General features: G+C 37.4%; 1 protein-coding gene across 6 annotated transcripts in view; it reads left to right on the forward strand.

Annotated features, from left to right (window-relative positions):
- Positions 1 to 12,500, forward strand: part of LOC135223334 (uncharacterized) — a 107,881-nt gene that overhangs the window by 58,889 nt on the left and 36,492 nt on the right. The window contains exon 1 of one of the 6 annotated variants that reach the window (XM_064261823.1): positions 7,929 to 8,320. The exons of the other annotated variants lie outside the window; for them this stretch is intronic. The gene's annotated coding sequence lies outside the window, so the exon portion shown is untranslated. Of the gene's footprint in view, positions 1 to 7,928; positions 8,321 to 12,500 lie in introns of those variants that run through there. 6 annotated transcript variants of the gene reach the window in all.

A 12,500-nucleotide genomic window follows, 5' to 3' on the forward strand; every position in this document is an offset into this window, starting at 1 on the left:
TCCAATCAGCCAACAGAGACGCTATAAGTTCATATCGATTCTGACCTTACAAATCACCCTCGATCTGGATGCTTTCGTAATTAGAATCGATATGGAACCCGTCTACCATGTTGGCCAATTCGAGCGTTTGACAGCACGTAGCCTTTTGTTTATGAATAATTATCACATCGAACCGTGATCCATTTATATATCAATTCAAGCTACAAATGTCCTTTAATATCTAAATTCACTTTACCTCCCAAATGATATATTTTCATATATGTACCGAAGGGGAATTTTTTAATTAATTGATAATAATTTCGTCCCCCCCTCCATGGGATGATCGAACCGGGGACCGTCACGTGACGAGCCAACGATCGAGAACCTCATCACCCTGACGCTAATCCATCACCAGCCAACGAGACTCTATAAGTCACATCGATTCTGACCTCCACAAATCACTTACCTCCCATCTGGATGCTGGGATCGTAACTTAGAATCGATATGGAACACATAACTACATGTTGGCCTTATCGAGCGAATTGAACAGCACGTAGCCTTTGTTATGATAATTATCACATCGAACCGTGATCCATTTATATATCAATTCAAGCTACAAATGTCCTTTAATATCTAAATTCACTTTACCTCCCAAATGATATATTTTCATATATGTACCGAAGGGGAATTTTTTAATTGATAATAATTTCGTCCCCCCATGGGATCGAACCACCGTCCAAGTGGACGGGGACGAAATCAGAACAGTCAGTGACGCTATCCAATCAGCCAACAGAGACGCTATAAGTTCATATCGATTCTGACCTTACAAATCACCCTCGATCTGGATGCTTTCGTAATTAGAATCGATATGGAACCCCGTCTACCATGTTGCCATTCGAGCGTTTGACAGCACGTAGCCTTTTGTTATGAATAATTATCACATCGAACGTGACCTCCTTTATATATCAATTCAAGCTACAAATGTCCTTTAATATCTAAATTCACTTACCTCCCAAATGATATATTTCATATATGTACCGAAGGGGAATTTTTTAATTGATAATAATTTCGTCCCCCCATGGATCGAAACCACCGTCCAAGTGGACGGGGACGAAATCAGAACAGTCAGTGACGCTATCCAATCAGCCAACAGAGACGCTATAAGTTCATATCGATTCTGACCTTACAAATCCACCCTCGATCTGGATGCTTTCGTAATTAGAATCGAATTGGCCAACATGGTAGACGGGGTTCCATATCGATTTCTAATTACGAAAAACATCCAGATCGAGGGTGATTTGTAAGGTCAGAATCGATATGAACTATAGCGTCTCTGTGGCTGATTGGATAGCGTCACTGACTGTTCTGATTTCGTCCCCGTCCACTTGGACGGTGGTTCGATCCCATGGGGGGACGAAATTATTATCAATTAAAAAATTCCCCTTCGGTACATATATGAAAATATATCATTTGGGAGGTAAAGTGAATTTAGATATTAAAGGGACATTTGTAGCTTGAATTGATATATAAATGGATCACGGTTCGATGTGATAATTATTCATAAAAAACAAAAAGGCTACGTGCTGTCAAACGCTCGAATTGGCCAACATGGTAGACGGGGTTCCATATCGATTCTAATTACGAAAGCATCCAGATCGAGGGTGATTTGTAAGGTCAGAATCGATATGAACTTATAGCGTCTCTGTTGGCTGATTGGATAGCGTCACTGACTGTTTCTGATTTCGTCCCCGTCCACTTGGACGGTGGTTCGATCCCACCATGGGGGGACGAAATTATTTATCAATTAAAAAATTCCCCTTCGGAGTACATATATGAAATAATATCATTTGGGAGGCCCTAAAGTGAATTTAGATATTAAAGGAACATTTGTAGCTCGAATTGATATAAATAAATGGATCACGGTTCGATGTGATAATTATTCATAACAAAAGGCTACGTGCTGGTCAAACGCTCGAATTGGCCAACATGGTAGACGGGGATTCCATATCGATTTCTAATTACGAAAAGCATCCAGATCGAGGGTGATTTGTAAGGTCAGAATCGATATGAACTTATAGCGTCTCTGTTGGCTGATTGGATAGCGTCATGACTGTTCTGATTTCGTCCCCGTCCACTTGGACGGTGGTTCGATCCCATGGGGGACGAAATTATTATCAATTAAAAAAACATTCCCCTTCGGTAACATATATGAAAATATATCATTTGGGAGGTAAAAGTTGAATTTAGATATTAAAGACATTTGTAGCTTGAATTGATATATAAAATGGATCACGGTTTCGATGTGATAATTATTCATAACAAAAGGCTAACGTGCTGTCAAACGCTCGAATTGGCCAACATGGTAGACGGGGTTCCATATCGATTCTAATTACGAAAGCATCCAGATCGAGGGTGATTTGTAAGGTCAGAATCGATATGAACTTATAGCGTCTCTGTTGGCTGATTAGATAGCGTCACTGACTGTTCTGATTTCGTCCCCGTCCACTTGGACGGTGGTTCTTCGATCCCATGGGGGGACGAAATATTATCAATTAAAAAATTCCCCTTCGGTACATATATGAAAATATATCATTTGGGAGGTAAAGTGAATGTAGATATTAAAGGACATTTGTAGCTCGAATTGATATATAAATGGATCACGGTTCGATGTGATAATTATTCATAACAAAAGGCTACGTGCTGTCAAACGCTCGAATTGGCCAAACCATGGTAGACGGGGTTTCCATATCGATTCTAATTACGAAAGCATCCAGACGCGGTGATTTGTAAGGTCAGAACGATATGAACTTATAGCGTCTCTGTTGGCGGATTGGATAGCGTTCCTGACTGTTCTGATCGTCCCCGTCAACTTGGACGGTGGTTCGACCCCATGGGGGGACGAAATTATTATCAATTAAAAAATTCCTTCGGTACATATATGAAAATATATCATTTGGGAGGTAAAGTGGAATAGATATTAAAGGACATTTTAGCTTGAATTGATATATAAATGGATCACGGGTCGATGTGAAATATTCATAACAAAAGGCTACGTGCTGTCAAACGCTTTCGAATTGGCCAACATGGTAGACGGGGTTCCATATCGATTCTAATTACGAAAGCATCCCAAGATCGAGGGTGATTTGTAAGGTCCAGAATCGATATGAAATACCCTATAGTCTCTGTTGGTGATTAGATAGCGTCACTTGACTCGTTCTTGATTTCGTCCCCGTCCACTTGGTACGGTGGTTCGATCCCGGATGGGGGGGACGAAATTATTATCAATTAAAAAATTCCCCTTCGGTACATATATGAAAAATATATCATTTGGGAGGTAAAGTGAATTTAGATATTAAAGGACATTGTAGCTTGAATTGATATATAAATGGATCACGGTTCGATGTGATAATTATTCATAACAAAAGGCTACGTGCTGTCAAACGCTCGAATTGGCCAACATGGTAGACGGGGTTCCATATCGATTCTAATTACGAAAGCATCCAGATCGAGGGTGATTTGTAAGGTCAGAATCGATATGAACTTATAGCGTCTCTGTTGGCTGGATTGGATAGCGTCACTGACTGTTTCTGATTTCGTCCCCGTCCACTTGGGACGGTGGTTCGATCCCATGGGGGGACGAAATTATTATTCAATTAAAATTAAAAAAAATTCCCCTTCGGTACATATATGAAAAACTATATCATTTGGGAGGTAAAGTGAATTTAGATATTAAAGGACATTTGTAGCTTGAATTGATATAAATAAAAGGATCACGGTTCGTATGTGATAATTATTCATAACAAAGGCTACGTTGCTGTCAAACGCTCGAATGGCCAACATGGTAGACGGGGTTCCATATCGATTCTAATTACGAAGCATCCAGATCGAGGGTGATTTGTAAGGTCAGAATCGATATGAACTTATAGCGTCTCTGTGGCTGATTGGATAGCGTCAACTGACTGTTCTGAATTTCGTCCCCGTCCACTTGGACGGTGGTTCGATCCCATGGGGGGACGAAATTATTATCAATTAAAAAAAATTCCCTTCGGACATATATGAAAAATATATCATTTGGGAGGTCAAAGTGAATTTAGATATTAAAGGACATTTGTAGCTTGAATTGATATATAAAGGATCACGGTTCGATGTGATAATTATTCATATATATATATAATTTATATATAGGTATACATATATATATATGTATGACATATATACATATATATATATATAGATATATATATTATATATATATATATATTGTACGCAATTATGTGTACTCGCAATTTCAGCTTGGAAAATGTATCAAGCTGATACGAAACGTCGACGCCTAATAAATCAATAAAGGACAGAACGCGTCTCCATATTCCAATATGCTTATGCTTATATATATATATATATATATATATATATATATATATAGGTATATATATATATATATACATATATATATGTGTGTATATAATCTAATATATAATATATATAGGTATATATAAATATTATATAGGTATATATTGACAATATCCTATATATGTGTATATAACCGTACTATATATATTATAATAGTATATATCCTATATATTAGATATATCGTCTTGTTTAGCTTTTGTAAATAATACAGTAATATTTACGTTCCCGGTATAATTCTCAGTCACATAACAGATAGACAGATGAATAAATAGATAGATAAATGCGAGTGTGTCTTGACAATTTATACACATTGGCTATATACTTTGCGGATGTGCATTTACGTATATTCATTAGATATACACACACACACACACATATATATATATATATATATATATATATATATATATATATATATATATATATATATATACGTATGTATATATATATATATATATATATATATATATATATATATATATATACTATATCGAGAAAACCAAAGAGAGAATGGAACAAGGCCCACAAGAAAGCATGGCTCCAGGCTTCTCAAGATGAGGCAATTCTATCCGAAAACCTTGGTATTATGAGAACAGATTTAAACAATTACTCCTTCCGGCTGATGTATTAGAACCCAAGAATTCTCCTTGGCAGCCGTTATTTTATTACCGATGGGTTCCTTTATACCTCACCCATTTTTCTTTGTTTCTCCTCGGGGTTTTTCCTATTCTTTTAGATAAAAAATAAGGATACTGCGAATCGCGATACATTCAATATACGAATTTCATGGCTATATATCATGCTGATGACATATTCTGATATATTTAGCTGTCATCAGCATATTCGGTTGAAGTTTAATAAATTATTTTCTGCAAGTAATGTCTGTCCATTTTTTGGGGGGCATACGTACCTACATTCATATATGTAAATATATATACGGATTTTTATTTTAAAGGGATGACAAGCTAATCTCTTAAAGAGAAACGTTAAATGATTCATGCATTACTCAGTTAAGAAGACAGACAAAACCACTTCCTGTAAGTCTATTCGGAATGGATTAAACTGTTCGACCTTCGAGTTTGCATTTTCTTTCAAGTAACTCTAGCTAAGAAAAGCCTGAAGAGAGAGAGAGAGAGAGAGAGAGAGAGAGAGAGAGAGAGAGCGGCACCATTTAATCTAATTGCTCTAGAAAGCAATGCTCTCGGTAATATCTGCAGAAGAAACTTGGAGTGGTGACGTTTTGGCGAAACTGAAGTGGATCTAAGGCCCCTTTCTTTATCAGACACAAAGCCGTTGAACTATTCTGGCAAGACGAACAATGAGCGATAAAGAAATGGTGGTCCATGTAAGGAGAGACGAGTTCTACTTAGATCTGGAGCAGATGTTGCAAGGGATAGCTCACGCAAGACATGTGATTGCGAGGACAACTGATAGAAACATTTAAAATACTGAAAGGCATAACAAAAGTAGACAATAACCTTTTTACATTAGATAAAAACCAGGCAAGAAATAATGGATGGAAATTAGAACTGAAGAGATACAACACATCCCATTGTGGGAACTTCTTTAAATACAAGATATGTAACACGTGGAATAAACTGCCACCAGAAGTTGTAAACAGCAACAGTGTAGAAGAGTTTAAAAGAAAGCTAGACAAAATGCACAGTAAAACCTGTTCATACAGATAAGTGAGCACACTATGTCTCATCGGATGGACTAATAAGTCTTTGAGTCATTCTAATCCTTGTAACTCCTATATTGCTGTTCATTTTAAAGCATTGATGCTTGGTAGAAGGGTCGGTTTCCGAGTTCCCAGACCATCGCCATCCATGTCAGCATCGAGAGTTAAGAGAGGTTAAAAATCGGTTCCTGAACAGTAATGAGAGCGGAAGGAACACGCTTTATGAATAGGAAGGAGAGGATGCACCTGAAAGATGTCGTCGAAGAAGAAGACGAAGAAGAAGTATAAAAAAGAAGATGCGAAGAAAAAGGAGAAATTCCTGATGAGGAATCTAGGAAGAGACTTCACTTTAGCGGTGTCAGCCACACTAGCACAGGCTTTTAATAAGTCTTTGTAATTTACCAGCTCTTATAACAGAAGTTACAGGACAGGAGTCAAGTTACAGGACAGGATTAGTACAGGCTTTTAATGTCTTCGAAATTTTCCCGCTTTTATTATAGAAGTTACAGGACAGGAGTCAAGGAGAGTAAAACGATGAGTGACTGGGTCACTTGAGTCAGAATTATCCATTTAGAAGATAAAAGGAAAGTGAAAAACTAAAGAGATCGAGATTAGGTTGAATATGAGGAGACAACCAGATCTGCAGTAGATGAAGTTTCATTTTGTTTATGTTGATGATAATGATAGTTTTGAAAGATGTCCTGTTTATTCTCGCCTAGAGAGTGAGGGTTTTAAAATTCCAATCACTATTCATAGAAGTGTTGCATGTGGCTACTGCAGAACGTTTATAAATGTATTTCCATATTAGTCAAAGTATTCTCGGCAGAATAATTTCAGATTAACTCATAGTCCCCCAGTAAGTAAATGACTAAAACCTGAATTCCAGATGGTTATTCCTGGTCAGAAAACATCTCTTGGTAAGAATAGGAGAAAGTGGAGACTAACAAATGACCACCATATATGAAATAATCTATGGATAGATCAGATAGTCATCTTTCCAAGATTAACTTTCTCTCGACCTTCCATTAGAAGAGTGTGTGTGTGTGTGTGTGTGTGTGTGTGTGTGTGTGTTCAAGAGCGAGATCTGAAAATCGCGATGACCATCTGCTTAATTTGGGAACACCCGGAGGAATTCTAGTCTCGGCTTAATATCTGGAAGGATTAACATTTCGAAATTCGTACCAAACCGTGAAGGCATCGCAGAAACGATCTTAATCCTCTTTTTGGATGTCTTTATAGATATTGCACATCCATATTTCGATTTTGTTGTGTTTTGTCCAATACAAGCGTGTTTGTTTATATATATATATATATATATATATATATATATATATATATATATATATATATATATATATATATATATATATATATATATATATATATATATATATATATGTGTGTGTGTGTGTGTGTGTGTGTGTGTGTGTGTGTACAAACCTTTCTGTGTGTATTTAAACTTTAGAAAGAAACGAATTGGATAAAATATATATTATGCTTATTTAATGATCGAGCTAAATACCAGGAGATCGGAAGAAAAAACAAATTTTAATCGTTCGTCCTTATCTCTCTCTCTCTCTCTCTCTCTCCAACGCTCGCGTATTTTGCATCCCCATACACACTTGCGCGCGCACGTGCTCACTCGAACTGAAATGCACCTCAGACATCCGGTCGGCCGGTGCCGCTTGCTCGAAACATGGCTTTCTCATATCCTGTGGAGGACGGAAAACGTGTTGGGGGTTGGAGTGGTGTCGGGGGAGGGGGTTGTCGAAAGGAGGAGGGAGCGTTAGGGGAGGGGGTTGGAGACGGCTAGGCTTATCGGGACGTGTTAAGGATAACTCAGAGAGTCTTCAAACTTGCAGTTGGTCACTAAACTTACTTCTCCGTGGATGTCTGTTCGCGCCGCGGTAGTGATGTTTAGTTGACGACAGAGAGAGAGAGAGAGAGAGAGAGAGAGAGAGAGGAAGGCATATTCTTGTTCTGGTGGATGCTGGTTCTCATAGTGTCATCGAGTGCTTTCGAAAGTGTTATGTCTATGCGTCGATGTTGGACGTTACAGTGCCCTTGATAAAATAATCGTACGAGTTGCGTAAAGAGGTTCAAGTGTAGGATTCGAAGAAGGATTGACGAAGAGACACAGCCGATGAGAACCATCTTGACAACAACAAAATATTTCAGAAGCTGTGAGCGCGATCTGTACGCCTCGGTTTTAAGTTGAGATAATGCTGATGGACTTCCGGAGTGGAAAAAGTGAGTAAAAACATTTCAGCTTTATAGGCTTAGTTTTGGATACAGAGAGGCCCGAAGGCCATAACCTCTGTTTTAAATTGCAGTTAGGCCTACGGTCACAAAAGGAGGCCATTAGTAGAAGGAAGGAGAAAGTTATATCCTTCTTTTTAATGCTCCTTAAAAAGGGGTAGAATGTACCCAGAGGCCGAGTAATCTTTTGAACTCTCTGTGGGATGTGCTCTGTCCATTATACACACCTACCTACATACATACATACATACATACATATAGTATATATATATATATATATGTGTGTGTTGTTTGTATATATATATATATATATATATATATATATATATATAATATACATATATATATATATGTGCCTAATTGCCAAGTTTAAGAAAAGGCGGAGAATTTTTCAGTTTTTTCTTGCATTTTTTATTTTGCATTTACGTTTACGCTTGTGTATTATTTTCTTTTACTCACAATGAACGCTTTTTTTTTTCCCTAAGATAAAAGAACTTTCACCTAGTCTTTGTTACTGTTACTTTCAAATTCTTATTATATTATATATAATTTGTCTTTGCTTTGCTGTGTTGGTGTTAACTGTAAAAACACGCCATTCTCATGATTATCACGTTAAGATGAGTGTTTTTATCACTTCCTTTATTGTACCTTATTTTAGTATTCCTTTCAACTTTTGCTTTTTATTCCAGTCGAAGGCTGTGTCTTGGGTATCGATAAAAAAAAGATTTTTTTTTTCGTGTCATTCTTTACTCTCGGTTTTCACGTGACGTTTGGGAAGTTTCTGGACCGTCATCTTACACCTCTCATATATATATATATATATATATATATATATATATATATATATTATATATATATATATATGTGTGTGTGTGTGTGTGTGTGTGTGTGTGTGTGTGTGTGTGTGTGTGTGTGTGTGTGTAATGGCGAAATGATCACAAGAGACTGTCTTCCAAGAAACTCGTTTTTCAAAAGGCAAAATTTTCGCGGTGTTCGTCGAATTGCTCTATTTCATTTTACGCTTTTATATTAAAATATAAGTTAGGTCAACAGAAAGCTTAATTTTCGAGGCCTTTCGTTGTTAGGCAATGGAGAAGAATTTCTTGGTGCACTTTTACATAATTTCGAATAATATAATTTTTTTTTCTTTTAAATTCGACGTCAACATTCGTCATGTCTTGGGTTTTCCTGAGCTGTGACGTCATGCGTTGTAATATCCTACGTGCCAAGGAGCCAATTTGATGAGACTTATTACAGAGAAAATTAGAGTAATTAGAATCATTTCTCTTTTGGAGATATTTCACAATGTAACCGGTTTAATCCGATCCAGTGATTGCTACGGCCTTGAAAGGAATATATGGTGATGATTATGATAATTTCACATTCTACGACTGCGGAAATCTCAAGATAAGAGAGAGAGAGAGAGAGAGAGAGAGAGAGAGAGAGAGAGAGAGAGAGGTGGGGGGAGGGGGCTTTATCTGGTGCCGACATCCTATTGTGTTTTGCTTTACGATAAATACAATGATATCTTGCAGCTCTTGAATGCTTGTCAATACCAAGCATTTACCATAATGTCTTTAGTTCAGAATGGTAAAATCTCTTATTAAAGAAAACGGGAAACTTAGGAAGGATAGTTTCGTATTAAAAAAAAAGGAAAAAAGTTCACCCAAGCTTGCTTGGTCAAAGGAGGGTCTCGAGAGGGTTGAAAGAGCGATGCCAAATGTACTTTTTTGCTTTCCTCATTGTACCACTTAGTGCATCAGGTGCGTGATTGGTATGGTATTGGCCTGCCACCTCGGTAGCCGCGAGTTCGATTCTCGGGCACTCAATTGAGGGGTCAGAGATGTGTATTTCTGGTGATTAAAATTCACTCTCGACGTGGTTCGGAAGTCACGTATAGCCGTTGGTCCCGTTGCTGAATAAACACTGGTTCCACGCAACGTAAAAACAAATAAGTCTATCGAAGACTCCCTTTCGATTCTTTAAAAATAAAAGTTTTATTTAAGGAACACATCTAATTATAATTAATGGCAGTTTCATGATAATGATATTATGAGCAATAGAATATGAAATTATTAATCACGACAATGTGACAGCGCTTTCCTCACGTTTTGCCACAACTGCGGTTACCCTGAGGCGATGGTGAAGAAGAAAACAACTAGATTTTTGGGTCAGTAGCCCTGGATTAACCCATTCCATTAAACTACCTCTACATAGGTCAACACAAGGAACAATGGATATCTGTTTCCCCGAAACGAATCATCAGCCTTCAAACAAAGGAAGTTATTTATATAATGTCCAAGATGGAGCTGCATAAAATGCAAAACAAAACCAAAGAAACAAAAATAAAAATCTTACTTATTAAAGAATGACAAACGAGTCTAATTATTATTGAAAGCGATGTTAGAAAAAAAAGTCCAGAATTATGAATTTACATTTAAAGAAGGGAGACAGTTATCTGGTGACACTTAACATTAAAATAATTTAATTGATGATCTTCATTTCTGATCGTAACATTTCCAAAAGAAGAGTTCGCTCTAAACTCTGTTGTTTACAAGAGAAATAAAGCCAGGAAATAACGAAGAGGATTATGACAAGTCAAGGTCTTAGGAAGAAAAGGGTATATCCATGATCCACGTGTTACCTCAAGGGAGGTCGATTTAACTAAGCTCTATAGACCTTGGATTGAACCTCCTTGGTGTTAAATACAAGTAACGGAGATATGTCAACGCTGTAAAACTTTTAGGGTGCCCTTTTTTTCGACCAAGTACGCTTGGGAGACTACAGTAATGCTCTTAAAACTCTTAGCAGTACTTTGGGAATTCAGTAATGCCCTGTGAATTATTAGTAATGCCATGAAGAGTGTTAATAACGCTTTGAAAATCCATGATAATTTTTTGAGTAGTGCTCTGAAATCGCTTAGTAACGCTGTGAAAGGTTTCAGCAATCCTCTGAAAACTGAAAGGAGAAATTTCAAAACTTACGGTTATGTAAATCTTTCAATAATCATTCTAAAACTCACAGTGATGCTTTGAAAACTCTTTGCAGTGCCTTGAAATCTTCTGTAGTGTATGTATACAACAGTTCCCCTGTAATGTAAGGTTTAGTAAATCTTTCGGTAACCCTTTTAAAACTTACAGCAGTGCTCTGAAAGCTCTTTGTAATGCTTTGGAAACTCTTTGTATTGCTCTGAAGACCCTTTATAATGCTCTGAAGACTCTATGTAATGCTTTGAAAAATCTTTCTAATGCTTTGAAAACTCCCAGTAATGCTTTCAAAGCAACATTAGCGTCTCTATAAACAATTCTCGTGCTATTTCTCCTGTCATTAACAAGTGTTTCATCCCTTGCGAAATTCGCTAGGCCGATATCAGGGCTTCAGTGCGAAACGCTATTTTACGCCATCAGTATGCGAGCAGGGATCGGATGACTTAATGGTTCATGAGCTCTCGTAGCGCCACACAACTGCCATGTGCAAAATGCTTTTTCAACGGCACTGCAGCAAATGTTCATACGACGAACGTACGCGCATGCGTGATACAATCCCCAACCCCTCTCTCTCTCTATCTCTGTGAGGACATTTACTAAAATATTATAGATGAGTTACCAGTTTCCGGAAATCTGGAAAGCACATGTCATCGCACAAAATCGGGTCTTCCTTGCTCACCGTTCTCGGAACTTGGGTCCGGAAGCTGTGCAGGAATCCATGAAGCAATAGTTTCGTTGACATCCCCCCCCCCACCCCACCTCCCCAAAAATGTCTTCATACGCTATTTTATTGTTTTAATCTGTTTTCAAAACGTCGCTGTTTTAATCTTTATTTCTGCACGGATTTTTTTTCCCTTAATCATCTTGTTGCATTCTTTAGTTAGTCACTGAGATTCACATAACAATTGCGCTGGCAGACTTTCCAAAGAGAATAACTATGGGATAATTAAACAAAGAAGCGTCACTTGTCTTCATCCATATTTTCTTGATGAACTGGAAGCAGTCTTTGGTAGAGTTAGGGAAGAAAATCCTTCGACATCTCTGTAGTTTCTGTTAGGGTTAAATCTATGTTTTGGTTTGTGACCGTGTGATATCCGATAATCCTGGATGATCTCTTTAACTTTTACCCTTTTGACAATTAACCATCTGGTATTTTTGATCTGTTGTTTACCTGAAAACTTTCT

Source organism: Macrobrachium nipponense, chromosome 20 (genome assembly GCF_015104395.2).
Source record: "Macrobrachium nipponense isolate FS-2020 chromosome 20, ASM1510439v2, whole genome shotgun sequence".
In the NCBI taxonomy this organism is placed as follows: domain Eukaryota; kingdom Metazoa; phylum Arthropoda; class Malacostraca; order Decapoda; family Palaemonidae; genus Macrobrachium; species Macrobrachium nipponense.